This window comes from Canis lupus, chromosome 29 (assembly GCF_003254725.2).
Source record: "Canis lupus dingo isolate Sandy chromosome 29, ASM325472v2, whole genome shotgun sequence".
Lineage (NCBI taxonomy): Eukaryota > Metazoa > Chordata > Mammalia > Carnivora > Canidae > Canis > Canis lupus.
This window is the reverse complement of record NC_064271.1, coordinates 10,852,197-10,866,512: the sequence shown is the minus strand read 5'-3', so window position 1 is coordinate 10,866,512 and position 14,316 is coordinate 10,852,197. Positions and strand designations below refer to the sequence as shown.

General features: G+C 36.3%; 1 protein-coding gene across 1 annotated transcript in view; it reads left to right on the top strand.

Moving 5' to 3' along the window:
- CA8 (carbonic anhydrase 8) overlaps positions 1 to 8,870 on the top strand; it is an 84,934-nt gene extending 76,064 nt beyond the window's left edge. Inside the window, exon 9 of the mRNA XM_025477803.3 lies at positions 7,848 to 8,870. The gene's annotated coding sequence lies outside the window, so the exon portion shown is untranslated. The remainder of the gene's footprint in view (positions 1 to 7,847) is intronic.
- Positions 8,871 to 14,316: the final 5,446 nt, after the last annotated feature.

Genomic DNA, 14,316 nt, shown 5'->3' with positions numbered 1-14,316 from the left:
CAATGCTACTGTGGTTGATTTATAAATCTATTTCCTTAAAATTCTTAGTAATGAGATTACTGCGTCAGAGAGTTTCAATTATAGTGTACGTGTGTGTGTGTATATATATATAGTATATAGTATGTATATGTATATATGCAAATTGCTCTTCACAGGAGTTATGTCCATTTATGCTTCCACTAACCATAGTTCTCCTCACCTTCACCAACATAACCTCTTTTCACATTTTTCATCCATACCCGTCTGACTAAAAGGAAAAAAATATGTTGCAGCATTAAATCCCTTGACTACTTGGTTCTATTCCTGAAGTCCCTTTCCTGTTCCATGGGTCCACCTATTCATGACCCACAGTGTTGGTGACATTAGTGTATGTTTCAGCATTTGGTGGGTCAATATCCCTTACTAGTCCCTTCAGCAGAATTTTTCTCGCTATGCACACAATTAATTCTTCCAGATAAACTGGAGGATCATTCTATCAAAAGGATGGAAATAAAGAGTAAAAGAAAGAGGGGGTGCAAAAAAGAGAGTTCAAGAAAAGAAAAAAACCCTGCCAGAATATTTCATTTGGATTGCATTGAATATATAGTATTCAGTATTTAGTATTGAATATTTCTATCACGGACCAATGCATAGGTCAGTATTTATTAAAATTTTTATGTTCTTCTTTCATTGGATGGCTCTCTCTTATCACTAGACTTACTACGGGATGTGCATTTGGGCTCTAGAATCAGCCTTGGGTGGGGAGCACGGCAGCGCCACCTGTTCCACGACTTGGGCAAATTTATGATACTCTATCAGCCTCAGTGTCCTCATCTATGAAGTAAAGATACTAAGAGTAATACCTCCTAGAAATGTGCAGGTGAAATGAAATAAGGTAGATGGGCAGCATGTGCTTAGCAGAGGGTTAGCGTTCAACAAATGTGAACTATTACTATTATTATTTTTTCTTTTTTTTTTTACTATTATTATTGCTACTGCTGTCATTATCAATATTGACTAGTGCTATTTTCCATTATATTTTTCTATGGGTTAATATTCCTTCATTGATCAAATAATTGCTTAGGTTTGTCTTTGGCTTTTTTTTTAAAGACTTTATTTATTTATTTATTTATTTATTTATTTATTTATTTATTTATGAGAGAGAGAGAGAGAGAGAGAGAGAGAGGCAGAGACACAGGCAGAGGGAGAAGCAGGCTCCACGAGGGGAGCCCGACGTGGGACTCGATCCCAGGTCTCCAGGATCACACCCTGGGCTGAAGGTGGCGCCAAACCGCTGAGCCACCCAGGCTGCCCTTGTCCTTGGCTTTCTTATCTAACCTTTCACATAGTTTCCAGTAACATTTTAGCTGATTATTTTGAATTTCCTAAGCAGACCATGATCACATATGTAAATAATGACAATCTTCTCCTTTCTAATTTCAGTACTTATTGCACCATAGAGTAATTTCAGAATAATGTCGAAGAATCTGGCACCCTTTTCTTATTTCTGATATGCTTTGACTTCTCTTTCCAAATACAGTGGCATTTTCCTCACTCTCTTTTCTTTGAATCTTCAGATGCATTGGACATTCCTGACCTCTTCCTTTCTCTTCATCTTTTCTCCCTTTACTTTCCTTCCTCATGACCTGATGTTGTTATCAATGGGTATGTTGGGGGGGGGGGGGAAGAAAAGGTGGCCATGCACCCTTTCTTGTCATAGAAGGACATTTATTTTTAACCTTCTGTTCTGTGTATGGTGTTATTCTAGGGGCTGTGTGAAAATATAAACATAATCAGACACAGACTCTCCCAGCCTAGAGTTGGGAGTAAATCAGGTACATGGCTAACTCCAAATTAAAGCAGCATGTGAAAACTTTCCCAAGAAGGTGTTCCTCTAATGTACAGGACAAAGAGACCATTCTGAAAGAGAATCCTCATGTCTGACATGTCCCTGTTTCTTTCTTTCTTTCTTTCTTTCTTCCTTCCTTCCTTCCTTCCTTCCTTCCTTCCTTCCTTCCTTCCTTCCTTCCTTTCTTTCTTTTTCTTTCTTTTCTTTCTTTCTTTCTTTCTTTCTTTCTTTCTTTCTTTCTTTCTTTTTTTTTTAAAGATTTATTTATTTATTTATTTATTTATTTATTTATTTATTTGAGAGAGGGAAGGAGAGCACAAGGGAGGGGAAGCAGAAGAAGAAGGAGCAGCAGGCTACCCACTGAGCAGGGAGACTGATGCAGGGCTGGATCCCAGGATCTGGGATCATGACCGGAGTTGAAGGCAGACACCCAACCAACTAAGCCACCCAGGAACCCCCATATCCCTATTTCTTACAGGATTCTTTTTTTAAATATTTTATTTATTTATTCATGAGAGAGAGAGAGAGAGAGGCAGAGACGCAGGCAGAGGGAGAAGCAGGCTCCCTGTAGGGAGCCTGATGCAGGACTCGATCCCAGGACTCTGGGATCACACCCTCAGCTAAAGGCAGATGCTCAACCACTGAGCCACCCAGAGATCACCTCTTACAAGATTCTTATTTTGGAGATTTTATCCTGAGTTATCTTAGTTAGAGAGGGAAACTTTAATGGGTTGTCAGTGAGCTGAGCCAGACTCACTAGAACTTAGGTCAGCCCTGGGACCTGCTGTGGCCTCTGAGAAGTAGAGCATGTGTGCATACGTATCTTTTTATTATTTTATTATTTGTTATCATTTCTTTTAATTTTAAATGTTTGTTTATTTTTGATAGCTTTTCAGGAAATTCTCCCAGTAGTGATTTGATTTGCACTCATTCCCATTCCCAAGGGTCTCTTCACAGAAAGTAATTTAAGGTTCAGAAAAAGTCACATGTGAAAGATAGCATCTGTTACAATTATAATGAAATAGCAGATGATTTAGAGGACTGCGTAGGACATGGCCATACTTCAGGTTCTCATTATTAACAGTGATTATTGTATAATAGAACATTCTTTTTTAGAGTTAAGCTTTCTTATTGTGTATACACACACACACACACACACACACACACACACATAAATGGGTATTTGGAGGAAGTCCCAAAGGGGAGTGAGTCAGCCTGATTACCTTGGTATATTGCAAGTCTTATTTCTTTTCTGATTAAGTTTATATTCTGATTATCAAGTAATGCAGTTTATGGTAGAAGCTTGAGAAAGTCCACAAATGTATAAAAAGGAACTTTTGTATCAAATAATGATAATCCATTGAACATGGGCAATTAATTTTGTTTCTACCACAAATTGCATTGAAATAACAGGAAAGTTTTTTTTTTTAAGTGCACAGACTTACAAGGAGAGAAGAAACAAAAGAGACAGTAGCAAAAACATTTTGGAAGCTGGAAGCAGATGGTTGTGAGGTAACAGATTTAGCAGATGTGAGGAATAAGCCTGTTTACGTGACAAAGTCAAAGTCTCAGGAATTGGTGGCAATGGATAATCTCTAGAAGTTGGAGTGAGAGGAGGCTGAAATCATATGTAGTGGCTAAAAGCTGATGAGGAGAGAGTCTCCCTATTAGGGGACATAGGAGCAATGGAGTATCAAGATACCTCACTGAAAAATAAGGTAATTAAATAACATCCTTATATCTTATGTTCTCTCCTCCCCCACTTGGCCTTCAGGACCCTGGCAGAAAGGCCTCTACTCTTTAGACAGGGGCATGGAAGGGTCTTTCTGGAGAATCTGAGCAACTCCAGGGACTTCTTTAATGAAATGGCCCAGCTGGTGCATTCTATGGTGAAGGCAGGACAGATGAATAAGTGCCTGCTCTGTGCTTAGAGCCTCCACTCTGGTTTTGTTTGTTGTTGCTTTAATAGCGGCCATTCCCATTCTTTTTTTTTATTACTTTTTAAAATTTAAATTCAATTTTCCAGCATATAGTATAACACCCAGTGCTAATCCCATCAAGTGCCCTCCTAAGCAATTGCACTACTGGGTATTTACCCAAGGATACTGATGTGGTCATTCCCATTCTTAGGTACAGTCAGTTAAGGACATTTGAAGAAGGTGGATAACATGTAAGAGCCCAAAACAAACTGAAGAAGACAAGATATAAGAAATAAATATTTAGGAAAAGAAAAACATTAAAAAAGTGATCATTAATATCTTTAGAGAGGTAAAGGAAGAAACAGCAACCATGAAATGAGAATTGGATGTTATGAAGAAAAGGAATATTCTAAAAAGCTTTTGGAAATCGAAAACATGATAGCAAAAATGAAAACTTTTATGGTAGGATCAGAAGGCAGAACTTAAATCTCAAAGTAGAGCAAAAAAAAAAAAAAAAAAAAAAAAACAGAGATTAAGAAAATTAAAGAAGCAGTCCAGAGGTCCATTATCTGAATAATAGGAAAACTCAGTATAGAGAACAGAGACAATGGAGGAGAGGTAGCAGCAACAAAATCATGTAAACATTTTCTCAGGACTCATGGACATACATTTACAGTTTGAAAAGACCTGTTGAATTTCCAGCACGGTTAATCAAAATACACCCGGTGTCACTGTGAAATTTCTAGACACTGAGGGAGGAATTACAGGGAGAAAAAAAAAATCAAAATCAAAGAACCTGGAATTTGAACTTCTAAATAAACATCAACACTGGAAGCTGAATGTCAAACATGAATTCTGAGGGAAAATTATACCTCACCTAGAGTTTTTTACCCAAACTTCAAGTAGTCATTTCTAAAATCAAGGTCATTGAAAATTATTTCCTAGGGAGTACTAGAAAATATACCTCACCAAAGTAGAGAGAACGGGTGGAGGATTCAAGAAACTGAGATCCAGCAAAGGAGATGCCTGAAATGACTGAGAAGTAGAGTTGTAGGAATAGAGGTTGTGAGTCCAGATGTGAGCAATGAGAAGGTTCTAGAACTTCCTCCAGAAAGATGAAATTGATAGACTGCATGATATGCCTTTAATGTCTTGAGAGTCAGATGGTTGGGAAGTAGTTTTGGATTGAATACATAGAAAACTATAGTGGAAAAAACCCAAGATAATTATTCACTCCAGAGAAAAAAAAAGTACAGAGAAAAAATGATACATTAGTACACACAATTCATCTCTGAATAATATTTACATTATCACAATAATAGAAATAATAGAAACTGATCCAGCCAAAATTCTATATAACCATATTGGAAAGTTGGAATGAAGGAAGGGTTTATATGCATGTAGGTGGTGTGTGTATGTGTGTAGGGTGTCTGACAGAAGGAAGAAGGGACTCCTCCTCATTCTCCATAGGGAAAGTCAACAATCCTAAAAATTGAATCACATTATTTAGCTCTATGGTGTTAATAAAATGATCAGTTAAAAGAGTTGAGGAAATAGGTGGCATAAGAGACAGGGGCCTGCTAGTTTTCATAAGAAACCTTTTAGAGCTCTTTAACCTATTATATGAATGTGTAATTTTGATACGGATTTTAAAAATTAAATAAAATTATATAATAAAGTTGCCACTGTCCTTTTGTTATATTTTTTAATGTATTTACATGCAAGTGCATACACACACATTTTTTGCAATGTTTGCTATGGTCAGATACTGCTTTGGACGTTGGGAACAGAGTGCAAATGAGATCAAATATAATTTCATCCCATAAAAACTTTCTCTGAAATTCTGAAAAGTAAATTTTGAACACATGCTATGGAAAATAATAGGCCATGGTGTAGTTCAATTTTCAGCTAGTAAAATGTTGTAAATCAGCTGAAATCCTCATTAGTAGCTCAGTTATGTGCCTGGGACTCACTGTTGTCATGTTTTATTTGTTGTCTCACTACAATCTCTATATGAACCTTATGAAGATTGTATCTGGTTCAGCTATCATCTGAAGCTCAGAAGGGGCAAGTAGGTTACCTAAAATCTGACAGAAAGTTTGTGGCAGCTGGGATTTGAACATCCATTTCTCTGATTCCAAATCCATACTCCAGGTTGTGATTGATTGAAATATTTCCCCAAGTAACTCAGTCTCTGCAGTGAACAAGGTCAAACATCCATTTTTGGGGGGAGCTAATAGAAAGATCATCCTCACAGTGCCTTATAGAGGAGAAAAAGTCCAGTAAGCATGGGACATTATTATCTTTACTTTCTTCTTAAGGGAGATTTTAGCAGAGTGAGTACTAAATTCACCAGGAGAGTCCACACTCTGATAGATTAGAATTCACTTGGCACCTGTTGAGAACCATTTACATCAGACCCTTAGAACCTCAGAATGAATGAGACACCAATGAGCATGTGCATCTGTTGCATTTTGGATGTACAGTGTTAAAATGCATTGGGCTAAGACTTGCATTTGTATGATTAGGGAGACTGCATATTAACTATCTTTTGTTTAATTGATGTTTGGAACCACGGTAGTTAAATTTTTAGAATGATTTCATATACTCTTAAAATGAAATTTCATTACTTTCATAAACTGGGAATATATGTGCCTGTAGACTAGCCTTTTCCAAATGTGTTCTGCAGAGCCAATAAGATAGCCATTAAGGTGTCTGTTAAGTCAAGAGCTGATTGTCAACAGAGTTGGGGATTCATAGATTTATTAGTCTCCTCTTGGAGATTTACAGTGCACATAAGCATGTCAAGACTCGGAGATGGTCTTGTATGGAAGAACCATATATTACTGTATTTGACCACGGTTTCCACAGATTTTTGAACATACTTTCATTTTTTTCCAACTGATTTTTAGTTATGCAGAACACATTTACAAAATGGGGGACTCCAGGTTATTTTTCTTTTGCAGAAAATGCTTACATCATGACCTTTAGGTTTATTTTAGCTTCAAAATGCTGTGGCCTCACAATTTTGGTCATCAGTTTCATGTGAGTCACCTTGAATTACAATTTGCTTGGTTGTAATTGTCAAATATACACACAAAGTCCTATTTTTACCGTTAAAGTTCTGAGATTGTAAAGATTTGATTATGACTCAACTATCTTTGAAATGTAGTTTGGAAAAATATACCCCAGCATTACAAATACTTTCTAATAAATTGTTCCAGAAGTTGCCTGTATCTATATGTACACATGCATACATGGGCAGACACATGTATGTGTATGTGAAATATATCCACACACACACACCACATGTGGCCATTTTTCAAGTACTCTGTTATGTCCCTCTTTATTCAGGAAAAGTCATTTAATTGCTTCAGTGAATATCCTTACATATAAAATCTTTGTATGATGGATGGTTCTATCTGTACGATAAGCTTCTAGGAATATAATTTCAGGTCAGAGAATATATGCATCTGAATTTTAATAGGTATTTATTGTCCAAAGGATTGGACAGTTCCCATGCAGCAACTGTATGAAAGTTGGATTTGCCACTCCCATCGTTGGCAACATGAATAGATGTTCTTGAACTAAAATCTTAGCAGATTTTGTTTTCCTAAATGGGAAATGCACTATCTCAAAAAAGCTCATTGTTTCATGTATTATTTTGTATTTATTATTTATCCATGTATTTAGTAGGACTGCAAAGTTATTTGGGGGGGGGGCAAGAAGAAGTCTGTGTGCAAGCAGTTACCATCTGTGATTAATACACATGAAATTAATGACAATAATTTAAAACTTAATTTTATCCTTAAACATGTTCCATACATTTTTTGTTCAGCTTAAGCATTGCCTTCAGTTGAAAACACTCAGTTCTGTGAAATTTTGCCCTAGTAGCTTCTGCCACAGAAATAAAATGATGGCAGAGTTTATGGAAAAAACGCAGAGATTACAAACTTGAGTGTGAAGATATTTTTGAAATTTCCACATTGTCTTATGAAATCTTTGGTTTTCACTGTCTCTTGTTGGACTGCAAGAAAGCCTTTTCAGTTGGCTATGAAGGGATGTCAGTAACATAATTGATTCATTCTCTTTGCCTCAAGGAGGAAGACAATGATTCCACAGTGCCCTTCGATGAGAAACGGAAACTTTTGAGCTGCAGCTTCAGTTTATCCTCAAAGCCTGCATTGTTTGTCTTCATCTAATCCAGCTTTGATGGACATCTGTGACAGTTGCCTGTACACTTGCTCTAATGAAATATTAGAAATGGCTGTACATTCAAAGGAAACCCAATATTCTATATCCACACCACTACTGCTAGGATTCAGATTTTGCACATACTGTTTATTGCTTATGTGTAGAAGAAAAGAAACTGGTTTTCAGAGTTGTTATTAATATGAATATATATCATGTATTAATACTGAGACAGGAAAAATACATTCCCAGTGTTAGCGATCCTTCATTTCCTGTCTCCAAGAGAAAAATTCACTCATTTGGAGAATAATGTAATTCTTGATAATAAATAAGAGTTTTGATCAGGAACGGCATATGACTTGAAAATGGAATGTGAAAGATTAGTAAAAATCGTATCTCATGTTGTTTTTCAGCCCTCATACCACAATTAATGTCAGGCTGGTTATTATGCAAAAGAATTTGGGAGTTAATGCAAGAACAAAATCACTTTATATATTTCTCAAAGGATCAAACTGAATGTATGAATCTAATTGTATTTATTTGACATATTAGAAGCTCTGGTTTCTAGGAGTTTGAGAAAGGCATAAAAATTGGAAAAAAAAATAAGTGGGTACAACATACCAGAAATGCTTTATTTTCCATGATAGTAACATAAATTGAATAGTAACCTATAATAATTTAGTGCTGTACATTTTGTAAGACCTTAAAATATTTTATTCTATGGAGTTTACTTTAGTATATTGAGACCTTGCTTTCTAAGATAACAATATCTTTAGTTTAATTAATTTTAAGTGCTACTGGCAAATGTAAGCATATGCTTAGAAGCAGTTAGATGTGACAGAATGAGATAATTTATGTAAAGCAGTAGAGTGGCACAAAGCAAGTACTTAATAAATGTTATTTGTTGTTATACTTATTGTTCTAAAACTAAAGACTTCGTAGTCCTAATTTGGAGGGATTTTGTGATGCAAAATGTTTTAAGTTAGAGATAACACAGGTACAATAAGTATGTGTTGTGAGATTTTACATGTGTTGGGTAGAGGCTGTAATAATGAAAGCATTAAACACAAATAAAAAGGACACCAAGTATCCCTGAAAATAGCAGCAAAGGAAGATCCTGGTAGAGCCTTGAGCAGGGAGAGAAAGGACTGGCATGGTAGCAGAGTGAGGAAAAGCAGGGGCTTGCAAAGGTTTGGGGTCTGCCCTTAGCCCTGGATCACGAGGGCAGCATTGGGCAGAGCCCCTGAGAAGCGGAGAGAAGCCCTGGATTCATCCTTTCCATAGTTTCTTGTATACAAAAATGAAGAAATGGCAAAGCATGGTTGCAAAAACTGAAGCATATTTAAAAACTTCTATCTCCCAAACTAAAGCATGCCACACACATGCAAACATGGGTTGTAGCTTTAGCCTCAGTTGTAGCTGACCTCCAAAGATGACCTCTGAAGATTTAATTTTCTTGTGGATGAGAAGCCAGTCAAAAGATGCCCTGGCATTCTTTTGGGAGAGCCTGTATTCGGTCCTTGAAAGCAGTATGCACCCCCGCCTCTGCTCTGATACAGTTGGTACTGAGCATCCAAGGGATCTTCTTGGACTTGATTTCTGGTGCTTCTTAGAGTCTCCAACCAGCTGTCCCTGAAAAACACAGAATAAACATAACAACTCAAAGTGACCGTTAGGGAGATACCTAGTTGCCCATATTCTCCCTTCCATTGTCTTTTAATTGAAGCAATCAATTTTATTTACCATGTATTTTTTGAGTCAAAAGACTGAAATGAACTACTTGATCCAGCTTGTGGCGTCTATTGGTAAGGTTGTGTGTGTGGAGATTTACTAAGCTTTAATCTAGGAAACACGTACCTCAGGCTCAGAATATGAATGCTGGTGAGAGTGATGCTTATGTAGGAATAAATCTGAAAGCGTAATTTGTAAATCAACACAAGTGCAAATAACTGGTCTCCAATCTATTCTGTTTTGATGGTGTCATGCGAAAGAATAGTGAAAGGTATGTCATGGGTCCTGAAATTGAGGAGGGAGCCTCCCGAGGCCAAAGTGTGTGTGTGTGTGTGTGTGTGTGTGTGTGTGTGTGTGTGTGTGTGTCTGTGTTGGGGGAAAGAGTTAACTAGGGATAAATGACACATTTCACGAATCTTGAAATGTAATTTAGGGTGGAATTGTTTACCTAACAGGAAAAAAAGCAACAAACTGAAGTGCTTTTCCACATAGCTTACACATCTAAAAGCGCCTCTAATTCATGGTAATTAATGTACCTGATGCTGTGTAAAGTAATACTGTCCTCAGAAGGTTTGTCAATTTAGATGATTTGATCTTAAAAAAAAAAAAAAAAAAAAGAGGATTTGAGACTTTTTTTTCCACTTGTTGGTCATTTGAGTGAAAGGCTTGCCAATAATTTCAATCCTTTCAAAGACTGACCAGCGTTTGATTTTCTTGGTTGTCTCTACTGTGTTTCTATTCTCTATTTCAATAAGTTCTTCTTTAATCTTTAATTTCCTTCCTGCTTGCTTTGGGTTTGGTTTGTGATTTTTCTAGTATGTTAAGGTAGAAAATTAAGTTATTGGTTGGAGATTTTTTTTTTAATAAAGCCAGTTACAGTTGTAAAATTTTCTTTAAGCATTGCTTTCTGTTGCATCTTATAAGTTTTGTTAGCTATGTTTTTGCTTTCTTTTATCTCAAAGTATTTCCTAATTTGCCTTGTGATTTCTTGATTTAATGATTATTTAGGTTTGTGTTGGTTAATTCTCATATATTTATGAATTCCCAAATTGCTGTTATTGATCTGTAATTTCTCTCCATTGTGGTCAGAGAACTTACTCTGCATGTTTTCAATTCTTTTAAATCTGTTGAGGCTTGTCTTATGGGCTAGCATATGGTTTATCCTGGAATGTGTTCTATGTGCACTTGGCAAGAATGTGTAATATACTGCTGTTGGTGTGTTCTATAGATGTCTGTCAAGTCTAGTTGGTGTGTGATGTTCAAGTATTATATTTTGTTGATCTTCCTATTTCTATTATTGAAAATAGGATATTGATGGCTCCAGCTATTATTATTGAATTATCTACTTCTCCTTTCATTTGTCAACTTTTTCTTTAGGCATTTTGGACTCTGTTGTTAGGTGCATACATGTTTGTAATTTTTATATCTTTCTGAAGGACTTATCCTTTTATTATTATAAAATGTTTTTCTTTATCTCTAAAAACATTTTTTTCCTTTAAAAAGTACCTTGTAAGATATTAGTATAGCCATTGCAGTTTTCTTATGGTTGCTATTTGCATGATTTGTATTTTCCATTCTCATACTTTCAGTCTATTTGTATTTTTGAATTTAAAGTGTGTCTCCTGTAGACATTTAAAGTTGGATCTTGTTTTTTTCATGCAGCCTAACAAGCTCTGATATTTGATTGGATTGTTTAACCCATTTACGTTTAGTGTTATTGTTGATATAGTTAGATATGTGCCCACCATGCCATTTTACTTTTTGTTTCCTGTAGGTCTCATGTCTTTGTTGTTGTTCTAGCCCTCCTTAATGGTCTTTTTTCTCTTTTCTTTTTTTTTTTTTTTCATTAAGTGAATATTTTCCATTGTACTATTTCAATTGCCTTAATGATTTTTTTTCTTTTACTTTCTTTGGATTTTATTTTCTTAGTGCTTCCTCTAGAGCTTACCATATACATATTTTTAAGGTTTGCTTGTTTGTTTGTTTGTTAAAGAGTGTGAGCAGAGGGAGGGGCAGAAGAAGAGGGAGGTAAGAATCCCAAGCAGACTACATGCTGAACTCAGAGCCTGAAGCAGAACTCAATCCTACGACCCTGTGATCACAAACTGAGCCAAAGTCAAGAGTCTCATACTTAACCAACTGAGCCACTGAGGCACCCCATAGAGCTTACCATATACATGTAATTCATCAGAATCTGCTTTAGATTTATACTAACTTGATTACAGTGAGGTCAGAAATATCACCTCTATATTTCTCTATTCTCTCTCCTTTCCTTTTGTGCTACTATTGTTTTATATATTACATAAATATATGCTACAAGCCGAACAACACATTGTTATGATCATCATTTTATAGAATTGTCTATTAAAGCAGTTAGGCAAAGGAAGGACAAGTAGAATTTCTTATTCATACAATTTCTTATATTAGCTTTCTTATTTATCATTTCTGGTTCTTTTAATTTGGCCTTGTGCGTTCATATTGCCATCTGTGTCATTTTCTTTCTTTTTTTTTAATTTTTATTTATTCATGAGAGTCACACAGAGAGAGGCAGAGATACAGGCAGAAGGAGAAGCAGGCTCCACGCAGAAAGCCTGATATGGGACTTGATCCCAGGACCCCAGGATCATGATCTGAGCCAAAGGCAGACTCTCAATCCCTGAGCCACCCAGGGACCCCATGTGTCATTTTCTTACTTTGTCTTCAGCTATGTTATTGTCAAATGTAATACGGTTTTATACAATTGCTTTTCAAATAAGAGACACAAGAAATATGCACTTACACTGTCTTTTATAGTTACCTAATTACTTTTACCAGTGGTCTTTGGTTTTTGGTGTGGATTCATATTACTGTCTGGGGTCACTGTGTTTCACACTGAAGAATTTTATGTAAGGCAAGCCTACTAGCAACAAATTCTTTTTGCTTATGTAGGAATGTATTTATTTTACCTTTGTGTAAAATATAGTTTGCTGTAAATAAGATTCTTGATTGACAATTTTTTTTTCCTTTAGAACTTTGAATATGATATCTCTGCCTTTTGGCCTCCACTGTTTCCATTGTTTCTCATGAGATGTCAGCCATTAAATTTAATGGGGTTCCCTTCTATATGAAAAGTCATTTTTATGTTGCTACTGTCAAATTATTCTTTTTTTTTGCCTTTCCTGTTACCTGCCCTCTCCTCCTACCCATCTTTCTTTCTTTCTTTCTTTCTTTCTTTCTTTCTTTCTTTCTTTCTTTCTTTCTTTCTTTCTTTCTTCTTTCTTTCTTTCTTTCTTTCTTTCTTTCTTTCTTTCTTTTTTTCTTTCTTTCTTTCTTTCTTTCTTTCTTTCTTTCTTTCTCTTTCTTTCTTTCTTTCTTTCTTTCTTTCTTTCTTTCTTTCCTTCCTTCCTTCCTTCTTTCTTCTTTCTTTCTTTCTTTCTTTCTTTCTTTCTTTCTTTCTTTCTTTCTTTCTTTCTTTCTTCTTTCTTCTTTTCTTTCTTTATTTCTTTTTTTTTTTCTTTCTTTCTTCGTGAGACACACAGAGAGAGGCAGAGACATAGGCAGAGGGAGAAGCAGACTCCCTGTGGGGAACCCAATGCGGGACTTGATCTCCGGACCCCAGGATCCCAACCATGTACCCCTACGTATTATTCTTATTATGATGTGTCTGAGTGTAGATCTGTCTGTGTTTATCTTACTTAGAGTTTGTTGTGCTTCTTAGGTATGTAGATTAGTATTTAATCACATTTGGATGTTTTTGTTCATTGCTTCTTTAATTTTTTTTTCTGTGTCTCTCCCTTCTCTTTCTCTAATACTCCCATTCTATAAATGTTAGTGCACTTGATAGTGTCCCATATTTCTCTGATCCTATGTTCACTTTCTCCCCTTTCCATCCATTCCATCCCCTGTTTGTTTTTGTTGTTTGCTTTGTTTATTTGTTTAATGACTTGACTGGACTATTTTTTTTTTTTATCACATCTATTACTCCATGCACTGTGAAGCCTATGATGTGGCTCCTCAGAGAACCGCAACTCTGGGCATATGTACAGTGATCCTGGGATGACAGTGATGTAACAGGACTCTCTCTTGTGGTCTCTTTCCTTGATCTCTCCAGTAAGCTCTTTGCCTCACAAACACACCTAGCTGTTAGGTCCACTAATTCCTAGTTGACTTCATTGTTTTTGACAATGCCCTGGGATATAAGTTTCTTTACATCTGGTTCAATTAAATTTGGAATGGTTTTGAGTCAGCTTTGAGATTTGTTCCCATCCTAGGAGGGTTCTTGGCTGTCACTTTCCATGGTTCTCTCTGATAAACTAGCTAGTGATTGAACTTGTAATCCTCATACAATTAATAGTCTCCTCTTAATTACTTGCCATCAGAATCTCCATTGTTTTCTAGACAGCTTTAGGCTTGAACTTCCCCAGACTCTGTTACTAATCAAGTTAGTTCTTTGAGAGAAAGTTTTGGTGCTCTTTGCTCTTACCAACTGCCTCTTGCCCTAGGCAAAATCTTTAAGTTTCAGCTCTTGAGCTGTGGGTGGGTCAGTGGCTTGCTTCTGGAGTGACACTCCTGCTTTGCAAATAGGGCTCTGGGTAGGGGCAGTAGCCTCTGATCTTTGTGGCTTGCCTCTCCCAGAATGGAACTGCCAGTGTATGTGTGAGCTGGGAC